General features: G+C 31.3%; 1 long non-coding RNA gene across 1 annotated transcript; it reads left to right on the top strand.

Moving 5' to 3' along the window:
- Positions 1-13169: 13169 nt before the first annotated feature.
- On the top strand, positions 13170-17057 carry LOC105781149 (uncharacterized). The gene is made up of 4 exons (XR_001129524.2): positions 13170-13466; positions 13948-14028; positions 15394-15478; positions 16754-17057. It is a non-coding gene; the product is annotated as an uncharacterized LOC105781149 (long non-coding RNA).
- Positions 17058-24525: the final 7468 nt, after the last annotated feature.

Here is a 24525-nt window from a genome sequence, read left to right as displayed (position 1 = left end):
GCAGCTTTAACAAACAAAACCTTCTAGAAAATATAGCTTTTTAAGTTTGGATGGCTGCCATCCCCCACTAACATGCCCCAGTTGGTTGCTTCCCATTAAATTATGAGCATTCTTCTATTAATTCCTTTTGTCTCTACTTGTTCTTTTGCTTTTAAATACTTGTGTTCTTATTATGTAAAATAAATAAATTAACTCACGATTTTTGTCCTTTTTATATCCTTTCTTTACAATAACAACAGAGATGCTTCCTGTATGATATGTATATATTCTTTTCCTTTTTGGTCCTTATGATACGACATATATATAAATTGTTGGACCAAACTCCTATAACTAGTTTTCATTTTCTTTTTTAATTTTGGGTTAAGAGACTTCGCTTTGTTCATTTGTTAATATATAAATTGTTGATGCCAAGTCTTATTGTCTTTTACATATATAATTTTAAATTTTGGGTTATAAGAAAGTAGCTTTGTCCTTTTGTTGTTTTCTTTCTTTGAATTTATAGCATATAATTCTTTTTAGATTTAATATATTATTTAATATTTGAGTTTGATATTTTTTATGATATTTGTGTTTTTTTCAATTTAATACATGTATTTGAAAAATGTTATATATTTTGGTATCTAAATGTAATGATGTTAATTTTTTAGTATTTAATTCAAGTTTGATGAAAAGTTAATATATTTGAATTTTTCATGATTTTGTTAATAGAATAAACTTAGTATTAATTGTGAATTCGATTAACTCTGCATTTAATTGTCAAATACAATCCGATGGAGATGATTTAATTCGAGTTTTAGGATTGATTTTATAAAACTTAATTGCTAATATTATTAGCTAATGATGAATTTTCATTAAATCAACTCTAAAACCTGAACTAAATAATAAAAAGTTAACATCATCACATTTAGGTACTAAAATATATTACTTTTGTCAAATTACATCCAAAAAAAAAGTGTCTAACCCAAATACTAAATTTAAATAGTGTTCACATATAATAAAATTCAATCAAAATAAAATATAAATCGAGAATTTCAAAATGAAACTTAAAACCGAAATCTAAAAGTTCACAAAACTCCTACCTTACTATTAATCCAATGCATTATTGCAGCATAACCTTCTTTTGTACTTTTGAGTTTTTTCTAATGTAAACCAATTTTTAATATATGTTAAGCAATCTCTTTTCTTTTCTTTTTAATATTTCTTTGAGACAAGTATATATTTATTTATTTTACACGCTCGCTACACTTAAAATAAACCATAAATACAAATCTAAATAAAGCAACACTAGAAATCCTATCATACATGTATACATGTGGAAACTACAATTTAGAATATAAGTGTGTGTTTAAAATAACATACAATAAATAATGAAATATATGGTTTGCAACCAATTAATCATAATAACACATGAAATATTGACTTGTAACACCAACTCAATTAACAACATTATTAATATATAAAACTAATGGAAATAATAACTTGTGCACATTAAAATAAAAATTTATAAAATATATCAAAATGAAGCTTGGTTGAGTGGTAAATTTAAGGTTTTATTAATCCAATTGGCGAGGGTTTAAACACCACCATATGCATATTTTAATATTAAAATACCCTCAAAATAGTATAACTTATTTTAATTACAAAAGATATTTTCGTATTTTCCTAACTTATTTGGTGACTCGGTTGGGGTGATACCAACTCAGTAAAACACTTAAAAATAGTATAGTTATACAACTAATGGAGATAATAACTTGTGCATATTAAAATACAAATGTATAAAATATGTTAAAATGAAGCTTTGGTTGAGTGGTAAATTTAAGGTTTTATTAATCTAATTGGCATGTTTAAATCCTATCATATGCATATTTTTAATTGGTTTTGTTAAAATGAAAAGACTAAAATACCCTCAAATGTTATTTTAATTACAAAGGACATTTTCATAATTTTTAAAAGATTGATGACTCGATTGAGAGTGAAATCAATTTTAAAAAATAGTATATATAACTTTTAGTTTTTAATCATAAAAAGTAAGAATAACTCCCAAATGGATCTCTAACTTTAATCAAATATGAAAACAAGTTATCAATTTAAAACTAAGATTATGAACTTTTATTTTTATTGTAATTGAAATATTGGTGGTATAATAATTCAATTTGATTAAGTAATTTACTGAAAATGCTAAGTTAAAACCTAAATTTGTTTAGATGAGTATAATGGTATATATTTGAGAGTGCTATTTTAAATTTATGATAACTATATTTCATTCATCTATTTTCAAGATTTAAAAAGTAGAAGTTTACATCCTTAGTTTCATGCATGCAATGAAAGATCAAGGGACTGTTTTTATTTTTAATAATATTGTATAATTGTTGAGTGTTTCGTGAGTCTCTTTTTATGGAGGTTAATTTTTTTAATTTATACGACACGGTTTCTGGATGTGACATATTAGGTAGATCTTTATGTATGTCAACACATAATTTATTTTAGGGTCAACATGTGCTCCTTGGGTATAGGTTTGCCTGCTTGATGGCACAAACCCATCAGGTGCGAACTCATACAAGCAAACTGTACAGTTTGACTACTAAAATAAAGAGGATCAAGTCAGCCTTAATCAACGGATTAATAATAGCAAACATCATAACAATAATATATTTGGATATTTATATTAACAATTATATTACTTAAAATGCTTAAAGCGAAGGCCTTGTGTTTGACGGGGTGAACTGGAAAATTTTTTTGGAGTGGGAACTAAATTATAAATTTTTGAAGGATAATAAAGTAATTGACATGTGTATAATTTTTAAATTATTTATGATATTTTTTGCTTTGAATTATGTTTTTAATTGTAGTATTTATATTTATATTTGATCTATTATTGATTTATGGAATAATTAGAGAAAAAATTTAAAATTTATTTTTGACAAATTTTTGTAGTTTAGATTTTTAATACAGTGCAGTTTTAGTATTTTCCCATAACTTGAGCTACAAACTTTCTTTTTGAGCCCATAATATATTGATTCAAAGAGAATTGAAAAATCTATCTAAATTTTTCAACATATGAAGCCCAAAAACATCAATAAGATGTCCAAAAACAATTTGGAAGTTTAACGAAAATTGCAAAAATTCTGCTTTATTTAATTAAGGAACATTTATATTTTTTCCAATGTATTATTTCTGCCCTATAAATAGACATTATTAGGTTAAGACTTGAAGGGACTTAGATCTAGTCATTCTTAGTTTTACTTTGTTTTCTTTATTTTATGGGTTTGTAAACTTCTTTTCTAGTTGAAGTAATATTTGAAATTTGGTTCTACAAGTTTGTGAGATCAAATTACTCTTAATCTTTATTTGCTCTTTAGTATTTGCATGTCTTCTGGTTTAATTACAATTTTTCAAGTTTGTTAAATATGCGGCCGATATTTGATTACTTAAAATAATTGCTTTGACAATTAGATAATTAGTCGATCGATTGATTTCTAATATTTGTGATAACTGCATGATTATTTGTGTAGTGTGAGCATGCGATCTAAATTAAATAAACCTTGATTGTGTGTTTGTTGGTTAGAATTGTGTCTTTTTTGTTCTTAAGGCTATTGATAAATTAAATTTCTAAGTGATTGTTATAGGGTTGTTTGTCAATAAGAGAAGTGATTAATGACGATTATCTTGATTATCGAGAATGTAAGAAGAGAGATTAGGTTACTGGGTGATCATTGGTAACTATAACCAATTTATTAAAAAACATTGAAATTTATCTTTGCATTAATGAGCAAACCCTTAAATCAAACGAGATTTTACTTTGACTAAGGATTTTCCTCATTGGTTTTCTTATATTTTATTTTATCATCTATTTTTACTTTGTTTTACTTTTATTTTTAGTTTTTAGTTTTAAAACCCACTTGTCTTATTTTTATTTTCCTTGTTTATTAAAGAAATTAAATTATCATCGGTCTCTATGGATAGAACTCTCTTGCCACTTCTACTAATTATTCTTTTTTATGTAGGTTTTATTTTTGGCAGCTTCGACATTCGTACAAAATGTTATCATTACACTAATTCATAATCCTATAATTTCTCAAGGGACTTACAAAGCTCTTTTACCATCATAGGGGCCAGGCAACTGCCTAACCCCTTAGATCTTTTTTTTTTTAAATGACTCAAAAAAATTGATTACTTATGAAAATAACCCGAGTGCAAAATCTTTGATGGAAATGACTTGTTTTCTACGGTGCATGTTGGTACCGACCATCTCACCGCCAGCACCACCCTCCATCATCCCCTAATCATTGCCCGATGATTGCTCGGTCAATAAAAAATGATTTTTTGGGGTGTCAACATTGGTTTGTCTTTTTTTCAAATACACTTTAAAAATACGGATATTTCGGGATTAAAAAAATAATAGTTTAATAGGTGTCGATGTTCACGTTGTTGGCACTGGTTCAAATTTTTTTTAAAAAATAATTTTTTTAATGGGTGTCGCCGACCTTTATGGCGGCACCAAAGAAATTTAAAAAAAAAAATTGTCATCCATTAAATCATGTTAAAAAGAAAAGTGCAACATCCACAATTCTATCTTCCTAATTCAATATGTTTTTAGAAGAGAAATCAAACACCAAACACAAGCATAAATATGTATGTGGGTTTCTAACAGATTAATGCAAAAGAGCTCTTTAAAAAAAAGAAAGAGAATGACGGCCTTTTAGTTGCCGACGGCATCGGTGACCGTTTTTAAAAAAAGCTAAAGGCACTTTATCATTGAAGGAAGACTGTGGCGTTGCCATATTTGTTGCCGTTAACCGCACCTCCTCCACTGTCAGTGTCTTCTTCCTCTACTTGTTGCTATCACCACACGACGCTTTTCGACACGCTTCTTGTTCTTGAAGTGACTGGCATTGATTTATTCAACATTGTGGCTTAATTCGAAAAAACTAAGAATAAAAAAAGAAGAGAAGAATGCAAGGAAAATTTAAACTCAACATTTATAATTTCAATGTATTTTATGGTTTCAACAGGGAAAAAAAGTTATATAAGGAATTGGATTAATAAATTTATTTAATGATTTTTTATGGTTTCAACAGGAAAAAAAGGTGTATAGAGAGATTAAAAGTTAATTAATACATTTTAAAAAAGGTGTTAATGAAGAGAGGGAAAATTTAAATTTAACACTTATTAATGCAATTAAAAGGTTGAAAATAATAAGTGTTAAAAAACATTAATTGGTCTTGGCAACCAGAGCACGTTGGAAAAAAATTGAAAACTACACCAGTGCCAGTAACGAGAATGTCGGCACCAACATGATAAATTTTTTTTTAATTTGAACTGGTGGCGGCAACGTGAAAGTTGACATCTATTAAAATATTATTATTTATTCTTAATTTTTAATCTCGAAATATTCATATTTTTAAGTGTATTTGAAAAAAGTACAGACCAATGTCGGCGAACATAGTGCCGACACAAAAAAATTATTTTTTATTGATTGGGCGATCATCAGGCAGTGGTTAAGGGATGATGGAAGGTGGTGTCGGCAGTAAGATGGCTGACACCAACATGCATTGTAGAAAACAGATTATTTTCGTCAAAAATTTTGCACCTGAGTCATTTTTATAAATAATCAATTTTTTGGGTCAATTTTGAAAAAAAACCCTTATATTCAGTGTTAGTTTTTGAGTACCTAGATTCAAATCTCACCATGTGCAATTGCAATGTTTGAGTCTCCAGTTCTACCATGAATGTATGTCATGTGTAGATTTTATCTAGTTCTTTTTATTCTTTGTCCACCTTTGTATTAGTTTGATCCTACATTATAGTTGGTCAAATATATTTGTACTTGTGCATATATTTTATTGTAATACGTAGCTTTCAAAAAGATAAAAAATAATATTTTTAGAAATATATTGACTACAGATTTGGGATTACGAGAATTTTATGTCTTTTTTTGACACAATCATTATTTCTTGGTCATCCTAAAGCATCAAGCGTCATATTAAATAAGGGTGCCCATGCATAATCTATATTATTTTGGTAAATAATTTTTCCCTAAAAAGGAGCTATAATACAATGTGAGAATTTTTATTTTCCTTTTCGTGTAATCCACTCTTAAATGGTTTTATGTTTCCAGAAAATCCGTTTTGATACCAATTTATATGTAATTTTGTTCTACAAAGAAAATGTGAAAATGTTTTGCAACCAACTACAGGTTGTTGCCCGTTAACTGAATTTTGTTTTAATTAAGAAATTTGGAATAAAACTATACATCATCATCGACATGCGATGACATCATTTGCGATGACATCATCATTAATTAATATGTACCCATGGCTTCATCCATCATTTTGTCCCGATGTCTCCTTATTATGTCCTTCAGTTTAATTACATAATATTGTACTCCTTTCAAAAATTAAATTAATTTATATAAATAAAAATAAGATATTGTTTGAATAGTAAAACGTAAATATTAAAAATTTTACAATTTTAGGTTAATTTTTTAAAGAAGATTTAAATTTTATTATGCATGTATTTTTTTATAAAAATACAAAATGATAAAACTCTTAAAATAATATAATTAACATTATAAAGTAAAAATATTTTTGTCAATACCCAATCGAAATGGTGTCCAATTAACTCATAACATCAATTCGAAAAGCGTGCTTGATATATGGTATAAATTAAGAAATTAGATTCTTTCAAATTAACTTTTAAAAGTAATATTTTATCTTTAACTAATTTAATTAATAAAAACTAATAAATAAATAAAGATAAAATATTTGGTATACCGTGCAGTGGAATTTTAAATTCTACAAATAATGTTAGGAGGTTGACAAGTGTCGTATAATAATATAATAAATTATTAAAAAGTATATATTATAAAATAAGAAACACATGTCAATATTTTAAGGATGCTTGAGTAATAATTTTTTTTTCTAATATATCAAATACTGATTCATAAATAAGATAGGTTTATTTTTAGAATTTTCTTATAAAAATAATATTTTATTCTTAATACGACAGGACTGTTTTGTTGGATTTTGATTATCAAATCTTATTCGGCTCACTCTTGGAATTAGGCCTAGTGTCTTGTTTTGGGCCAAACTAATTGTTGAACCCATTTGTTGAATGTTTATGACACATTTTTGGGCTTTGTTGAGTGTTAGGTGCCCATTGAGTTTATGTATTATTATTAATTGTCCCCAAAAAAATTGTGAGATGAACCTAGTCAATCACAAGGAAAATTTAAAAGAAAATATTCGGATAATATGAGATTAACATTGACACAAATACAAACAGTAGAAATGGAAATAGGAAAAAAATTATTATTACTCAATCAAGATGATTCAAGAAAACAAAAATATGAAGTGTTGTAACTTGACTAAGAGTAGGACATCTATTTAAACAAAAATACCTCCTAAAATATCTCAACTAATTTGATTTAGAGTAGCTAACGTACTCCTATTTTATTTGCACAAATAAAGGACCAAAACTGTTGACTAAATCCTAATAGAAATAAATATCTTGACCAATTCAAGTAGCAATAAGTTGCACTAAATTTCGACAGCCCCCCTTAGTGCAAACTTGCTGTCAATAACGCCAAGAGCTTCATGAAAGCCTTCAAACTTGGCTTTTGCAAGTGCCTTAGTAAATATGTTTGCAACTGGTTCATCGATTCGTACTTTTTTGCAACTGAATATCCTGATATAACACTTTCTCTTGAACAAAATGATAATGAGTTTCAATGCGTTTCGAACGAGCATGAAACACCGGATTCCTAGCAAGCTTTATAGCACTCTCATTATCACAATAAATATGAATTGGATGATTGAGAGTAGTCACCATTTCTTGAATAAGTCTCCTTAGCTACATACATTCTTGAGTAGCCATTGTAACTGCTACATATTCTGCTTCACAACTTCAGAGAGCCGTAGTAGTTTGCTTTTACTACACTATGAAATCGTAGCGAAACTTGTTGTAAAACAGAAACCTGTTGTAGATTGCCTATCATTCACATCACCAGTCCAATCTGCATCTACAAAGCCACTCAAAGAAAATTACTTAGATTGCTCATACATTAATCCATAACTTAGAATATCCTTGATGTAACGAAGAATCTTCTTTGCTACAATTAAATGAATCTCACATGGTTGATCCATAAACTGAGAAATAACTCCCACGAAAAATGCAATATCAGGTCTTGTGATAGTTAAATAAAATAAACTACCAACAAGTTGACGGAAAAGTGTTGCACTTTCCAATGGCTTTCTTTCATTTCTAGCTAACTTGAGATTAGGTTCCATAGGAGTAGTTTTTTCTTTTGAATCCTCTATGCAAAACCTTTGCAATAAACTTGTTGTATATCCTTTTTGAGAGACAAAATAACCATCACATTTTTTAATTTCTAGACCAAAAAAAAAAGAACCAAATTCATCCAAACTTTTCATTTCAAAATGAACCGTCAAAGCATCTTGAAGACTGTTAATTTTAGCACTATCATCACCCGTAATAAACATATCGTCCACATAAAGTAAGAGCAATGTGCATATAGTGAGTGTTTTCTTAATAAATAAGCTCAGATCAGCACTTGAAGATTTAAAACCACAAAAATCAATATATTGAGCAATCTTACCGAACCAAGCACGAGGAGCTTTCTTGAGACCATATAACGCCTTCTTAAGTCTGCATACATGATCATGATACTCCTTAGATATAAATCCTTGCAGTTGTTCTATAAAAATATAGCGATCCAACTCTCCATAATTAAAACATTTTTCACATCTAGTTGCCATAATTTCCAACCTTTACTAGCAGCTAAAAAAATGATTGCCCAAACCATTGTCATCCTTGCAACAGGACTAAAAGTCTCGACCGTATTGTTGAGAGAACCCACGAGCAACAATACAAGCTTTGTATTTGTCAATCATACCATCAACCTTTTTCTTTAACCTATAAACCCACTTACAAGTAATTAAATCAGCATCAAATAGCTTTGGTACAAGCTCCCATGTGCCATTCTTGTTAAGTGCTGTAATCTCTTCTATCATTGCATTTTCCCATTCTGGAACTCCTTTAGCTTCATTGTATAGTTTGGGCTCATTTTCATATGACTCCTTCATGAAAAAGCAAGATAAAACTGAAAAATGATTTATCTCAACTACATAATCAGACAAATGGCTCGGCAACCTTTTCTGTCTCGGAGGATTTCTGCTTGTGATAGTCCCACTACTTATGGTGGCATCTGTATTTCCTTAGATTGAATGCATCCCTCAATTGAAGAAATATTTCTTCCTAATAAAAAATCATCAGGAAAAAGTGCAAGACTTGTTGTACCTTTGCTACCATTTGCATCATCTTTGTGACATGACACTTCATCGAATACCACATCACGAGAAACGATAACCTTTTTTTGTTTCTGAACCCATACATCTTTAACCCTTTCTGTGAGTATCATAGCAAAAAAAAAATGCATTTCTTGGCCCTTGGGTCAAGCTTAGTTCGATTGTGTTTCAATACATTAACATAAAAAATAGACCCAAAAATACGAAAATAACTCACATTGGGTTTACGACAATATAACAACTCAAAAGGTGATGGTTTTGTCCTTGATAATGGAGGCAGTCGATTTACAACATGACAAGCAATTTGAAAAGCTGCTACCCATAGTTCTCTTGGAAGAGTCTTCATGTGTAGCCAAGATAAACAAACTAATGTAAGATGAGCTAATTTGCGCTCAGCAACCCCATTTTGTTGTGGGGTTTTTGGACAAGTCATTTGACGATGAATTCCATGCTCTCTACAATAATCCATAAAATCATTTGATAGAAATTCCCTTCCATTATCCGTGTGCAGGCACTTGATTGACAAATAAAATTCTTTTTCTACATTATGTTTGAACTGAAAAAATTTAGAGAAAGCCTCACTTTTGTGTTCTAAAAAGTATACCCAGCTGAATCGAGAGAAATAATCCACAATCGCCATCACATAATGAAGGCTAGTGTAGCTTGGCGTTCTCGTTGGTCCCAAGATATCTGAATGAACCGGTTGCAATGGCGCTGATGCTTTACTCTTTGAACCTGAGAAAGGAAGACAATAAAATTTTCCATATTGGCAATTTGGATAAATCTCATCACGATGAATACATTTAAAACTATGGATACCATTAAGAAGTTGGTTTATGGATATCTTTTGTAGGAACTAAAAACCCACATGACTCAAGCAAGCATGCCAAATCTTTGAGCTTGCATTGTGACCAACCTTTTTTACATATTCATCACTTGCAGATAGAACATACAATGATTCTTTTATTTTTCCACAAAATAGAACATCAACAATAATATGTTTCACATTTGAAATAATTTGAATATCACTAGGACCAAAAAGAACATACCTTCTTGAATCTGTTATTTGTGAGACAAAAGCAAGATTTTTCTTTAAGCCAGGAACATGATAGACATCATTGAGAAGAACATCTTTGTCATTCAGATCCCCTTCTTTCGTCACAAGATATAGTGAATTATCAGCAACCACAATGAGCTTCTTCTTACGATGCAGACGAACATCCGATAAAAGAGTATCATTCCCAATAGCATGATGAGAACAACCAAAATCTACAATCTATTCCTTGTTGTAGTTAAGAACATTTGCAGACACATCATATTGATGCACAACAGAAGTCACATTCATTGACTGGTCAAGAACCTCAATGGATAAACATTGCTCCCAAGTTGGTTGTTGGAACTCATTGTGTTATGTACACCATTTGCTTCTGTTTCTTGCATTTTGGCTCGATAATTTGCCTTAATATGGCCTGACTTCCTACACCGATCACACACTACTTTCACCCGACAATCCCGTTTGAGATGTCCAAGTTTTCCGCACTTGTAACAAGCTTTAAAAGATCTTTTGGACTACTCCTCACTTTTGGACTGGTTTCTATCACTTGATCAAGACTTTGAGCATAAATTCTTTCTCCTTTGATCTTTGACAAACAAGACATCTGATTTGGGAGAAAGCTTGTTATTGCTTGTCATTTGTTTTATCAAAGCTTCTTGATTAGAAAGAAGATTTTCTAATTCAATAATTGAAGGTTGGTTCGCCCACCCTTGAATTGAAGAAACAAAGGGCATAAGGTCTTTTTACAGTCCACGAATAAGATAGTGACGCAAACATGCATCACTCACTACCTCCTCCGTATTCAATTCTGAAATTTCAGAACACAAGTTCTTCACTTTTAAGAAATATTCTTCAATGGGCAAATTACTTGAGTTGCCGCAGCTAGTTCATTCTCAAGAAATTGTAATCAAGCTGTATTTTTCTTAGTAAACAACTTTTGAAGAGTCTCCCACACTTGCTTTGGTGACTTTAAATCACAACATGGTCAATGTATTCCTTGCTGATTGATGTCCGCAAAGTAAAAAGAGCTTTCCCACACTTGATCTTCCATTTTCGCCGTAATTCGACATTCTGCGGAGTATCTGCTGGGATCGATGTTTCATCACCTTTAATAAGATCCCACAAATCCTGTCCCTATAGAAAAGCTTCCATACATAACTTCTAATAATTGTAATTATTACCAACAAGCTTTTCTACAGTAGTTCCCGAAGAAGCACTTCTACTATTCATGTTGGTTAAGTAATAGTATCAAACACTTGGTAACAACCTAGCTCTGAGGCTAGTTGACACAAATACATACAGTAGAAATGGAAATAAGAAGAAAATTATTATTACTCAATCAAGATAATACAAGAAAACAAAAATCTAAAATGTTGCAACTTGACTAAGAGTGAGTTTGGATGGGCGGTGCGTTTCCCTGCGGTTAGTGTAAAAACAACAGTGGTGGTGAGATTAGATACTGTAGCGATACTGTAGCGTGAGATAAAAAGTAAGCTAAACGCATCGCACCGCACCCAATCGCCCATCCAAACCCACCCTAAGAAAGACATCTATTTAAACAAAAATATCTCAACTAATTTAATTTAGAGTAGTTAACGTACTCTTATTTTATTTGCACAAATAAAGGACCAAAACTGTTGATTGAATCCTAATAGAAATAAATATCTTGACCAATTCAAGTAGCAGTAACTTGCACTAAATTTTGACAAACATGAGGTTTATTTGAAATTTAGACATAATTTAGTTTACATGCCTTGTCAATTTGGTCATTATGTTTTTAAGTTAAATTTGGTCACTAATCTTTTAAAAGTGTTAAATTTGACCAGTCTCAAGAGTGTAATTGCTTTTTTTTTAAATACTAACTAAAGTTTTAAATTTTTAAACATGATGACCCACATTACAATGCACATATATTCAATGCTATTTTTAAAAAATATTTTTTATAATTCTTTAAATTATTTGTTGACATGACATATAAAGTAAATAGTGGGCTAAATTAAAAAGATATGCCACTTTTTTTTTTCAATTTGCCTTTTATGTCGGTTTGTTTTTTTAATTACACCATGTTTGGTTGGGGGAATGGAATTACATTCCCCCATTATTTATTGAATGGTAAACTATTCCTTTCTTTGGTTAAACGTAATATTCATTCAATGGAATGACCATTACTTCCTTATTGCTTATCTTCCTGTAATAGTTATTCTTTGGTATCACCAAAGAATGGCTATTTCACGCAACCTTGAATAACAAAATAAAATTAATTTCCAATAGTCTTTTAAAATTGGACTTAGAAAAATAAAATAAAATATTTGAAATATTTTAATATAATTTAACATAAAATATTTTATTTCAAAGTATAATTTAAAATAAAATATTTTAATATAATTTAATATAAAACTAAAAATATTTTAATATAATTTAAAATAAAATATTTTAATATAAAATAATTATATTAAAAATGTTATTAAATTATATTTTTTTATTAAATTATACTTAATAATAATCATATTGAATTTTAATAACAATGACAATAATTATCTACCTAAAAAAACCCGCTAAGAGTACTCTAGTCATTTTAGTTCTTTTCCTTATGCTATTATAACGTCTATTTCATTCAACCAAATACAAGAATACTATTACAACATGTTTGGTTAGGGGGTTTATGAATGGATTTAGCCCAATTCAACGAGCCCACCACCAACTAAATTTTGGTTAACTGTAATGGCCTATTACGGTCCGCATGGAATAGGGCCTTATTCTGGGAAGAGGCAGCATAGTCATTGTCTTTCCTCACCACTAAATGGTGATTCAGCCTAGGTGGAATAAGCTTTTTTTCTCATTTTCAATATTTTCCCCTCACCTGTTTGAAACCCTCTTCTCTCAACCTGATAGCCCTTCTCACCAAGCCTCCTTTGTTGCTTTGCCACTGGCCACTTTCGTTCTTCCACTCTTTCACGTTAGTCGATTGAAGCTACTCGTTCCTTCGTTCCTCCACTCTTTCTTCTTTTTCTTTTCCCTTTCATTATTGAATCACGTTAGTCGATATTACTTTAAAGCCATTAGTTCCTCCTAGATTTGAAACAAAGGTTAAGTTTTTATCCAATGTTATCATAGGATTTGTTATTTACGTGTTTTTATTTTCATTATGTTTAATCTGAGATGAAAATGTAAATGTTATACTAATATCTTTTTTTAGATCCAAAAATTAAGGCTTCAAATTGCATTATTCTCCCATTAAGCTATTTTGTTACTATTTCATTTGTAAGAATTTCCCCTTAAGCTAAACTGGTTACTTAGCACCTCTATCTATATGTAATTGTTGGTGCTTTGAATTCCAACTTAGAGCGAAGGCAAGGTCAGATTAATTATTTTTTTTTTAAAATTCGATAATTTTGCTACTTGGTTTGTGTTTAGATTTGTTTCATGTTCCAGGCATATATGGTGCTTAGTAATCGTTGTTCCAGGCATATTTTGCTATCTGTATGTAATCGCTGTTTCATGCTATAAGGTCAGCATCTATGATCGATGAAAATGAGACGAATAATTGATGCCTTTCTTGATGTTCAGGTGAAGTAGTATAACTAGCATGACGTGGAGTCTGGGGAACTGATAATTGTATTTAGTGCTCCAGACTACCTACAATTTTAGGTATCTTCATGATCTTCAATACTTTATTTGTTTCCCCTCAAGATTTAAATGGTTGGTTTCTGCTTTGATCTGTACCTAGAATTTATATTACTGGTACTTTTTTTGTGGTTATGTGGATGTCTTTTGATATCATTGAAGTGTTCTACTGGGAACAAGAACAATATATTTGTTGTGGAAACAGAGTGTTTGTGCTTTAGATATAACAGATTATTTGTGGAAATCGAAAAGGAATGTAGGACTTGAAGGTAAAAAAGAGAGCTAAAATAGGAGCTTTAAGATTACAATTGAGTTTTATATCATTTTATAAAAAAAAAAATCTTAAATAGGGTTTTTAATTTTTGATCCTCATAATTTTAGTATATTAGCTCTCATTTTGTTAACTTCCAAATGTTGAAAGTTACCAGTGTATTGATAACATTTTCTGTAACAACCTGGTTTTAGCTAAATCGAAACAATAGTTTCGTAACCACAAATCTGAAGTCGTAAATTTTTTTAATATTATTTTATGTGTTTATAGCATGTGAACTAGTATGTGTGAAAGTTTCGTGAAATAATTTTATCGTTTGCATGCTTAATTCGATAAAGAGGACTAAATCGCGTAAAGTGCACAAATTGAGTTCTATAAGTTAAATGCACTAAATGGCTATAGAACCTTAATATAAGAGTTCTTAGGTGGTAATTATACCATTTTTGTGTTAGTGGAAATTTATGAGTTTGGTTTTATGGAAATTATTAAAGTTTTTAAAGGGTATAAAGGTAAATAGGTAATTAAGGTTCAAATTAATAAAACAAAAGCCATTTTATTTCATTCATCTTTTTTCTCCACCGAAATTGAAGAAGAAAGAACACATATAGGACTTTGCAGCATTCGGTTCAATCTCTAGCTTGCATGTAAGTGATTTTTGTTCCGTTTTTAATGATTTTTATGTTTTTGAGATCGTTGCTTCGTATTCTAGCTACCCATTCCTTAATTTTTGGATTGATTGATGAATTTGTGAGTTGCCATTGATGATAGCTTGATGTTTTTGTTTTTTGATGATGAAAAATAAATATTTGATGCTAGATTATCATGTTTTACTAAGTGATTTTTGATAAAAATACTTATTAAGGATTAAATTGTGAAATTTGTAAATTGAGGGGTTAAAATGTGATATAAATAGAATTAATGGGCTTCTAGGGACCTAAGGAATATTCATCCAAACATGGGTTAAATGAAATTTTAAGTATTTTGTGCTGTTTTGAAATAGGGACTAAATTGTGAAAATGTGAAATGTTAGGGGCTAAAGTGCAAAATGCCTATTTATGTGTTTTTGGATAAAATTGAATTAATATGTCTTTAAATAAGTTAAATTTTAATTGATTTAGATCAAGAAAGAAAGAAATCGGAGTTAGATCAGGAAAAGTCGAAAGTTGTCGAATAGTCGTTCCGATCCGTTCGTTTTCGAATGAGGTAAGTTCATAAGTAAACAAATTTTTTTGAATTTAAATGTAATTAATTATAGATATATGTTTCCGAATTTGATTAATTATAGATATACGTTGCTGAATTTGATTGTTTTATATATTGCGAATTGTTTATAGTTATACATTGTCGAAATTGATTTGCATATGGATATAAGTTGCGAATTAATTTGTATATGATTTTACATTGCTGAAATTAATTTGTATATGGTTATACATTGTTGAAATTGAATTGTTTATGGATATAAGTTGCGAATTGATTTGGATATGATTATACATTGCTGAAATTAATGTGTACATGGTTATACATTGTTGAAATTGAATTGTATATGGATATAAGTTGCGAATTGATTCATATATGGTTGTACATTGCTGAAATTAATTTGTATATGGTTATACATTGTTGAAATTGAATTTTATATGGATATAAGTTGTTGAATTGATTTGTATATGATTATATATTGCTGAAATTAATTTGTACATGGTTATACATTGTTGGAATTGAATTGTTTATGGATATAAGTTGCTGAATTGGTTCAGTATATGGTTATACATTGCTAAATTTAATTTGTATATGATTATACATTACCGAACTTGATTCGTATATGGTTGTACATTGCTGAATTGATTTCTATATAGATATACATTGCCAAATTTGGTTCGTATATGAATATATATTGCTAAAATGATTTGAGCATTGGATGTCTGGTTTCGTGCATGAAATGATTTAATTAAGAAGTCTATAGCTCTGAACGAACCTTAGAAAATGTATTTGATATTGATGACATGATATTAGGACTTCTGAGGTGTGATTTCGTGTAAGACCATGTCTGGAACATTGGCATCGAAGTAAGAAAATGTGTAAGACCATGTCTGGGACATTGACATCATATATGATTTGTATAAGACCTTGTCTGGGACAGTGGCATTGATATGCGTTAACATGTAAGGTCATATCCGTGATATGGCATTTTACGAGTTTTTTATAATTTCTGTGTGTACTTAACAAATCTGAATGTGAATTTGAGCTGAATGGCTCAGGTACGTATGAGGTTTATATGTTTATTGAAAAAAAATAAGGTAAGTGAAGTGATTTAATGTGGTAATTTGGAATATATGAGTTAAATGATTTTATAAATGTATGATATTAGCTAAATTTTGGCCTATTTTGAATTAAATTATATATGTTCTCCTGTTGAATTAATTGCTTATGACTTACTAAGCTTTCAAAGCTTACTTTGTGTGTCTTTTTATTGTTTTATAGATTTTGAAAGCTAGCTCGAGTTTGAGGATCATCCAGGAACATCGTCACACTATCGATCGCTATTTCTGTACTTTAAAAGTTTGTACTTTCGACTTATGGCATGTATAGGCTAGTTTCGATATGGTTCTTTTGATCTGTATATATGTGGCCATGTAGAAATGGCTTGATAATGATGTTAATGTTTGTGTATACTCGGTCATAGTATAAGCTCATTTTGGTTGAGTAACGATTTAGTTGATGGATGCGTTTTTACTGTAATGCATATATTCCCATAAACTAAATTATGTATAAGTGATTGCTTGCATATTGGTTGTTTAGGTATGGTTTGTGATGGCAAAATACGAATATGTTTTATAATTTATTGGATAGTTATCTATGTATGGACATAAGTGGTAAATTGTGCATGAATTGTAATAAATGATCGTTATGAACTATGTTTTGTTTGGTAATGTCTCGTAACCCTAATTTGGCGACGGATACGGGTTAGGGGTGTTACATTTTCCACCGTTAAAAGAAGATTTGAATTTAGAAATTTTCAAAAACAAAAACTAAGTTGTGTTTTTATTGTATGTTGTGTGTTCTTCCTTAGTATAATTTAAGTAATTTTTTGTTAGATTTTGAGGTTCTTCAGGTGATTCTAAATTATCGTACATATTTGATTTTTGAGTTTCGACCATTTCAAGCTTGGGTTATTCATTTTGGCCCCTTGAACCAGTGCAATCATATATCTATATATCTTGTATCTGTTGGTACTATGGATAAGATTCTAGTGGGAACAAGAACAATATATTTGCTGTAGGGGTGTCATATTCTCCATATCTTGTATCTATTGGTATTATGACTGGTGAAGCGGATTTTAACATTTTCCTTAGAACAATCACTGCACTTTATTTTTTATTTAACTAAAAAGATATTCAGCAAAACAAATTTATCTTGCTTTTCATATTTCTTATGCATAGTAATTTGAAAATTGTTACAAGTATCTTTATTTCTTTATTTTAGGCAATATCCCTAACAGATATTCCGTTAAACAACCATGAAACTTGAAAAAAAAAAATCATGCTCATGGTTTATGTCCTACTTTTGAAATAAAGAAAAGAAGACATGCAACTAAGAAAATAATGATGTAATGAATCTGAATTTAGTAAAATAATTTTAATAGTAATAATAGTTAGATTGGTAGAGTGAATAAATTGATAGAAATAAATGCATGGTGATTAAATAGGCGACATGTATTAAACTTTTCTAATACATTTTAAATTGGTCCAATTATAATTTCAATTCCTATACTACCTAACTGTGTGGCTTGGCCGTGTGAGCCACACGTCCTGACCACACTAGCGTGTGTCCCCTGCACCTTGGAAAAATTTTGAGATTTTGCGAAAAATTCTCTGAGTACCCGGTTTAGTCCTGACTTATTTCTAATGCATATTTTGGGCCTCGATGGCTCTTATAAGGGACTTTATGATTGATTTCTGATATGAACACTGTATGATGTGAAATGTCTGTTATATGTTTTGAAATCCCTGGTAATGCTCCATAACCCTGTTTCGGCGACAGGTTCGGGTTAGGGGTGTTACATTTATTGGTATTAGAGCTACGATTTAGCCGATTCTCGTACTCACGTAGCGTACATGAGTTGAGCTATACATGCCATTATATAATCTGTGATAGTGTGATATCTCCTGACCATTTTAAAATATGTTTTTCATATAGAAATGTCATCCAACTGAGCTGAATTCGAAGAAGCTGAGAGCAATACTCAAGCTTCTGTACAAAGAGTAGCATCTAGTAGTCGAAAGCCCATATTTGAGGGCCGAAGAGGAGAGGCAAAAGAAGCCTTCTTCCAAATGATGAATGAATGGTTTACAGAATTTGTAAGAACAAATCCAGTTGTACAACAACCTCCCCCTGTTGTCTTTCAACCAGTTCCCGATATACGATAAGGTACAGAGTTTGTTAGAATCGGTAAGCCTCTGGTAGATAAAATCTGTAAATATGGGGTAGAAGAACTCTGAGCTACCATCGATGATGATCCTAAAAGGGCTGAATTTTGGCTAGAAAACACTATCAGGGTTTTGGATGAATTATCTTGTACACTGGTCGAATGTCTGAAATGTGTTGTATCCTTGTTAAAAGAGTCAGCTTACCAATGGTGGAATACACTGATTTCTATTGTGCCAAAAGAACAGGGTACGTGGGAATTTTTCCAAACTGAATTCAGAAATAAATATATCAGCTAAAGGTTCCTTGATCAGAAAAGGAAAGAATTTTTGGAACTTAAACAAGGCAGTATGACTTTATCTGGGTATGAACGAGAATTTGTCAGACTGAGTAAATATGCCAGAGAATGTATTCTGACAGAAGTCACAATGTGTAAGCGATTTGAAAAAGGCCTGACTAAAGACATAAAGTTGTTAGTTGGGATTTTGGAATTAAAAGAATTTGTCGTACTGGTCAGTCGAGCTCACAAAGCTAAAGAGTTGAGTAAAGAAAAGAGACAAGCCGAGATGGAAACTAGAACTTCAAGTAAAAGATTTACTGAAGAGTTATACCGTTCGATCTCAAAGAAGTCAAAGAAAGATTATGACCGTTTTGTTAACTCTGCAGGATATTCTGGGAGAAGTAAAAGTATTCGATACTCCAGTCCAAGATCCCAGGCTACATCTGTAGCAAGTGTAGGTAGTGTTAGAAACACTAAACCTAAATACAAGCACTGTAATAAATTTCATTTTGGAGAGTGTTGCATGAAAAGTGGAGCTTGCTTTAGATGTGGCTCTTTTGACCACTATCTCAGATACTGCTCGAAAAATTCTGAGAAAAATACTATACAAACTTCAAAACCGAGCAACCCCGCCTTAAGAGGTAGACCACCTCGTAACCCCAGTAATATGAGTGATAGCTGAGGTACAAGAAAGGATTCAACTGCCAAATCTGAAGCATGAGCACCAGCAAGGACATATGCTATTTGTGCACGAGAGGATGCCTTTGTACTAGATATCATTACTGGTACTTTTTCTCTAATTGATACCGATATTACTGCTTTAATTGATTCTGGTTCAACGCATTCATACTTTTGCACAAATTTAGTGTATAGTAAAAATATGTCTGCTGAGTCCACTGAATTCGTGGTTAAAGTTTCAAATCCCCTGGGCTAGTATGTGATGGTTGATAAAATCTGTAAGAATTGCCCATTAATGATACGGGGTTTTTGTTTTTCGGCTGACTTGATGTTATTACCATTTGATGAATTTGATGTGATTCTAGGTATGGACTAGTTAACTCAGCATGATATCGTGGTAAATTGTAAACAGAAGCATATTGTGGTGAAGTGTCAGAATGGTGAATTTCTCCATATTGAATCTAATAAAATAGATGGCTTGTCTAATGTGGTATTAGCCATGTCAGCATAGAAATATGTCAGAAAAGGGTATAAAGCTTATCTTGCTTATGTGTTGGATATTAAGGTGTCTGAATCAAAGGTTAAATCAGTGCCAATAGTTTGGGAATATCCTGATGTATTTTCGGAGGAGTTACCCGGATTACTGCTGGTCAGGAAAGTGGAATTTTCTATAGATCTTGTTCCGAGGACAACAACGATATCTATAGCACCATACAGAATGGCTCCTACAGAATTAAAAGAGTTGAAAGCACAGTTGCAAGAACTAATCGATAGAGGTTTTGCTCGACCTAGTTCTTCACCTTGAGGTGCACCGGTTCAGTTTGTTAAGAAGAAAGATGGATCCTTGAGATTGTGTATTGATTGCCGGCATTTTAATAAAGTTACAATCAAGAACAAGTATCCATTGCCTCGTATTAACGACTTATTTGACTAGTTAAAAGGTGCTACAGTATTTTCAAAGATTGATCTCTGTTCTGGTTACTATTAGCTACGAGTAAAAGATTTGGATGTGCCGAAAATAGCTTTCAAAACTAGGTACGAATACTATGAATTTCTTGTGATGCCATTTGGCTTGACTAATGCACCTATGGTTTTTATGGATTTGATGAACAAAATTTTTAGACCATACTTGGATAGATTTGTGATGGTATTCATTGATGATATTTTGATATATTCCCGAGATGAAAATGAACATGTTGATCATTTGAGAATTGTTCTGCAAACTCTGTCTGAGAAATAACTGTATGCTAAATTTAGTAAATGTGATTTTAAGCTTCGGGAAGTTGGTTTTCTGGGACACATAGTGTCGGCTGAAGCCATCAGAATGGATTCGAGTAAAATTTTAGCTATTTTTAATTGAAAACCACCGAAAAATGTATCTGAAATTAGAAGTTTTCTAGGATTAGTCGGTTATTATCGGAGGTTTGTAAAAGGATTTTCGATGATAGCTTCTCCGATGATCTGGTTGGAAAAAGATGTGAAATTTGAATGGTCTGATAAGTGTTAGCAAATTTTTGACCGGTTAAAAGCCCTGTTAACTGAAGCACTAGTTCTAATCCAGCCTGAATTGGGTAAGGAATTTGTGGTTTAGAGTGATGCAACATTGAATGGTTTAGGCCTTGTCTTAATGCAAGAAGTTAAGGTAGTAGCCTATGCTTCTAGACAACTAAAACCACATGGAAAGAATTACCCGATACATGATTTAGAATTGGCAGCTATTGTATTTGCATTGAAAATCTGGCGACACTACTTGTTTGGTGAAAAATGTCACATATTCACTGATCATAAAAGCTTAAAATATTTGATGCTGCAGAAAGATTGAAATCTGAGACGTCGCAGGTGGCTTAAGCTACTGAAAGATTATGATTTGGTAATTGATTATCATCCGGGAAAGGAAAATGTAGTTGCTGATGCTTTGAGTAGAAATTCTCTGTTTGCCTTGCGAGCAATGAATACTCGAATGTCACTAGCTGAATTAAAAGCTAAGCCGATGTTTCTACAGCAGATTTGTGAAGTTTAGAAAAGTGATAATGGATTGCAAGCTAAACGAGTACAGTGTGAATTGACTTCTGATTTAGAATTTCAGATTGGACCTAATGATTGTCTATTATTCAGAGGCAGAGTTTGTGTTCTGAAGAATTCAGAGCTTGTACAGAAGATTTTGCCCGAAGCTCACAGTGGTACTATATCTGTGCATCCGGGGAGTAATAAAATTTATAAGGATCTGAAACAGATGTACTGGTGGTCGGGAATGAAACATGACATTTCTAACTTTGTATCTAGATGTTTAGTATGTCAACAAGTTAAAGCTGAACATCAGGTACCTTTAGGATTATTATAACCAGTCACGATACCGGAATGGAAATGGGAAAGAATTACTATGGACTTTGTATCGAGATTGCCTCTATCTCTGAGAATGAAAGATGCCATTTGGGTAATCGTTGATCGTTTGACAAATTCTACACACTTTATTCCGGTACATATGGATTTCTCCCTGGACAGATTAGCAGAACTATATGTTTCTGAGATTGACAGATTACATGGAGTGCCGGTCTCCATTATTTTTGATAGAGATCCCTGGTTCACATCCCGATTCTGGAACATGTTGCAAGAAGCTCTGGGTACGTAATTACATTTTAGTACCGCATTTCATCCTCAAACGGATGGTCAGTCTGAATGTGCAATACTGATTTTAGAAGATCTGCTTCGGTGTTGTGTTTTAGAATTTGAAGGCAATTGGGAAAAGTATCTACCTTTAGTTGAATTCACATATAATAATAGATATTAGTTCAGCATTAAAATGGCACCGTATGAAGCTTTGTATGGTCGTAAATGTAGAACTCCATTGTATTGGACTGAGCTCAGACAGAAAAAGATACATGGAGTTGATCTAATTTGTGAGACTGAAGAAAAACTGAAAGTGATCAGAAACAGTTTGAACGTAGCTTTTGACCGTTAGAAATCCTATGCGAATTTAAAACGTAAAGAGATAGAGTTCCAAGTTGGTGACAAAGTATTTTTGAAAGCATCACCTTGGAAGAAGGTTATTCAGTTTAGACGTAAAGGAAAATTGAGTCCACGATTTATCGGGACATATGAGATCACTGAAAGAATCAGACCTGTTGTATATCGATTGGCATTACTACCACAGCTTGACAGAATTCATAATGTTTTTCATGTGTCCATGTTACGACGATATCGATCAAACCCTTCACATGTTATCTCTCCGACAGAGGTTGAGATTCGGCCTAATATGACTTACAGCGAGGAACTAGTCAGAATTCTGGCACGTGAGACTAAATAATTAAGAAATAAAAAGGTAGCTTTAGTAAAAGTTCTTTGGAAATGACACGGTATAGAAGAAGCTACTTGGGAACCAGAGGAAACTATGAGAAAGCAATATCCGAACCTCTTTACTGGTAAGATTTTCGTGGACTAAAATTCTTAAGGGGGTGAGTTGTAATAGCCTATTTTCAGTGAAATCGGAATAGTAGTTTTGGGACCACAAATCCGAGTCTGAAAGAAAATTTATTTTAATATTATTTTATGATCTGCATTATGATTGAAATATTTCATGAAAATTTCGTAAAGAAATTTTACTAATTTTATTTCTAATCCGATAAAAAAGACCAAATTGCATAAAATGCAAAAGTTGAGATCTACTAGCTAAAAGTATCAAATAGCTATGGAATTCAAAATTTGAGGTCTTTATATGGAAATTAGACCATTAAGCGGAGTTAGTAGATAAGTATGATGATTCATCCATGGAAAATCTAATAAAGAACAGGACTAAATTGGAAAGAAAAAGATGAAAAGGTGATAAATTAATAAAATAAGAAAATATCATAATTTTCATCATCTTTCTCAAAATTAAATCCATGGGAACCCTAGCTAAGAGAAGAGAGTTCAAGCAAACTTTTTTGGCTTAATTGGGTATGTATCCTTGCCCGTTTTTAATGATTTTTACATTTCCGATATCGTAATAGCTTATTCTAACTATCTCAGGGATTAATTTGTAAAGATATCAAAGTACTAGGGTTTTTCCATGGATGAGTATGCATGAATTATGAAATTTATGGTAGAAAATGAAAGGTTGTTGATAGGTAAATAACTTTTGTAAAGTAAATTTTGATGAAATTATGATTTAGGGACTAAATTGAAAAGATGTAAAATTTATGGAAAAATTCTAATTTTTGTGAAATACATGGGTTGTAAATGTTATATCTAAAATCGGCTAGGCTTGGAATAAGGATTAAATTGTATGAATTCATTGTCTGAGCCTAGGGACGAAATCATAATTAATCAAAAGTATAGTGTCAAAATGGTAATTTAGCCTAAGATGTGAATTGGATGGAATTGAATGTGAATTTTATTAAATTGAGTTACATTTATTCATATAGATCCGGATAGACCTAGTTCAAAATTGGACCGGGGAAAACAAAAAGTATCGGAATAGTATTCTACGAACACGAACATTATCGAGTTAAGTTATGTAACTACTTTGAGAATTTATATGTGTTAATTGAATTGTATGTAAGCGATTGTATTATTTCCATGTATATAAAATTAATCACATATCTGACGATGACCAACAAGTATTAAGTCCCGTTTGAATAAATCAAATTCGATGGATACAGGATTTCTCGTATTGGTTGTGGTCCTGCATGTGTCGGGGACACACCACAGCTCAAAAGAGCGTCTCGTTATAAGCCCTCCCAAGTTTTCTGTTATATGGTTCTTGCGAGCTTTCCGTAAATAGCTCTTTGGAGCATCCTGATTGGTTTTGACTCTGCATGTGTTGTAAACACACCATAGCTCTTATGAGCGTCCCGTTATATAGCTTTCCGTGAGCTTCCCGATTAAAAGCTCT

This window comes from Gossypium raimondii, chromosome 13 (genome assembly GCF_025698545.1).
Source record: "Gossypium raimondii isolate GPD5lz chromosome 13, ASM2569854v1, whole genome shotgun sequence".
NCBI lineage: Eukaryota > Viridiplantae > Streptophyta > Magnoliopsida > Malvales > Malvaceae > Gossypium > Gossypium raimondii.
Note: the sequence above shows the minus strand (reverse complement) of the source record. Positions and strands in the feature narration are given on the sequence as shown.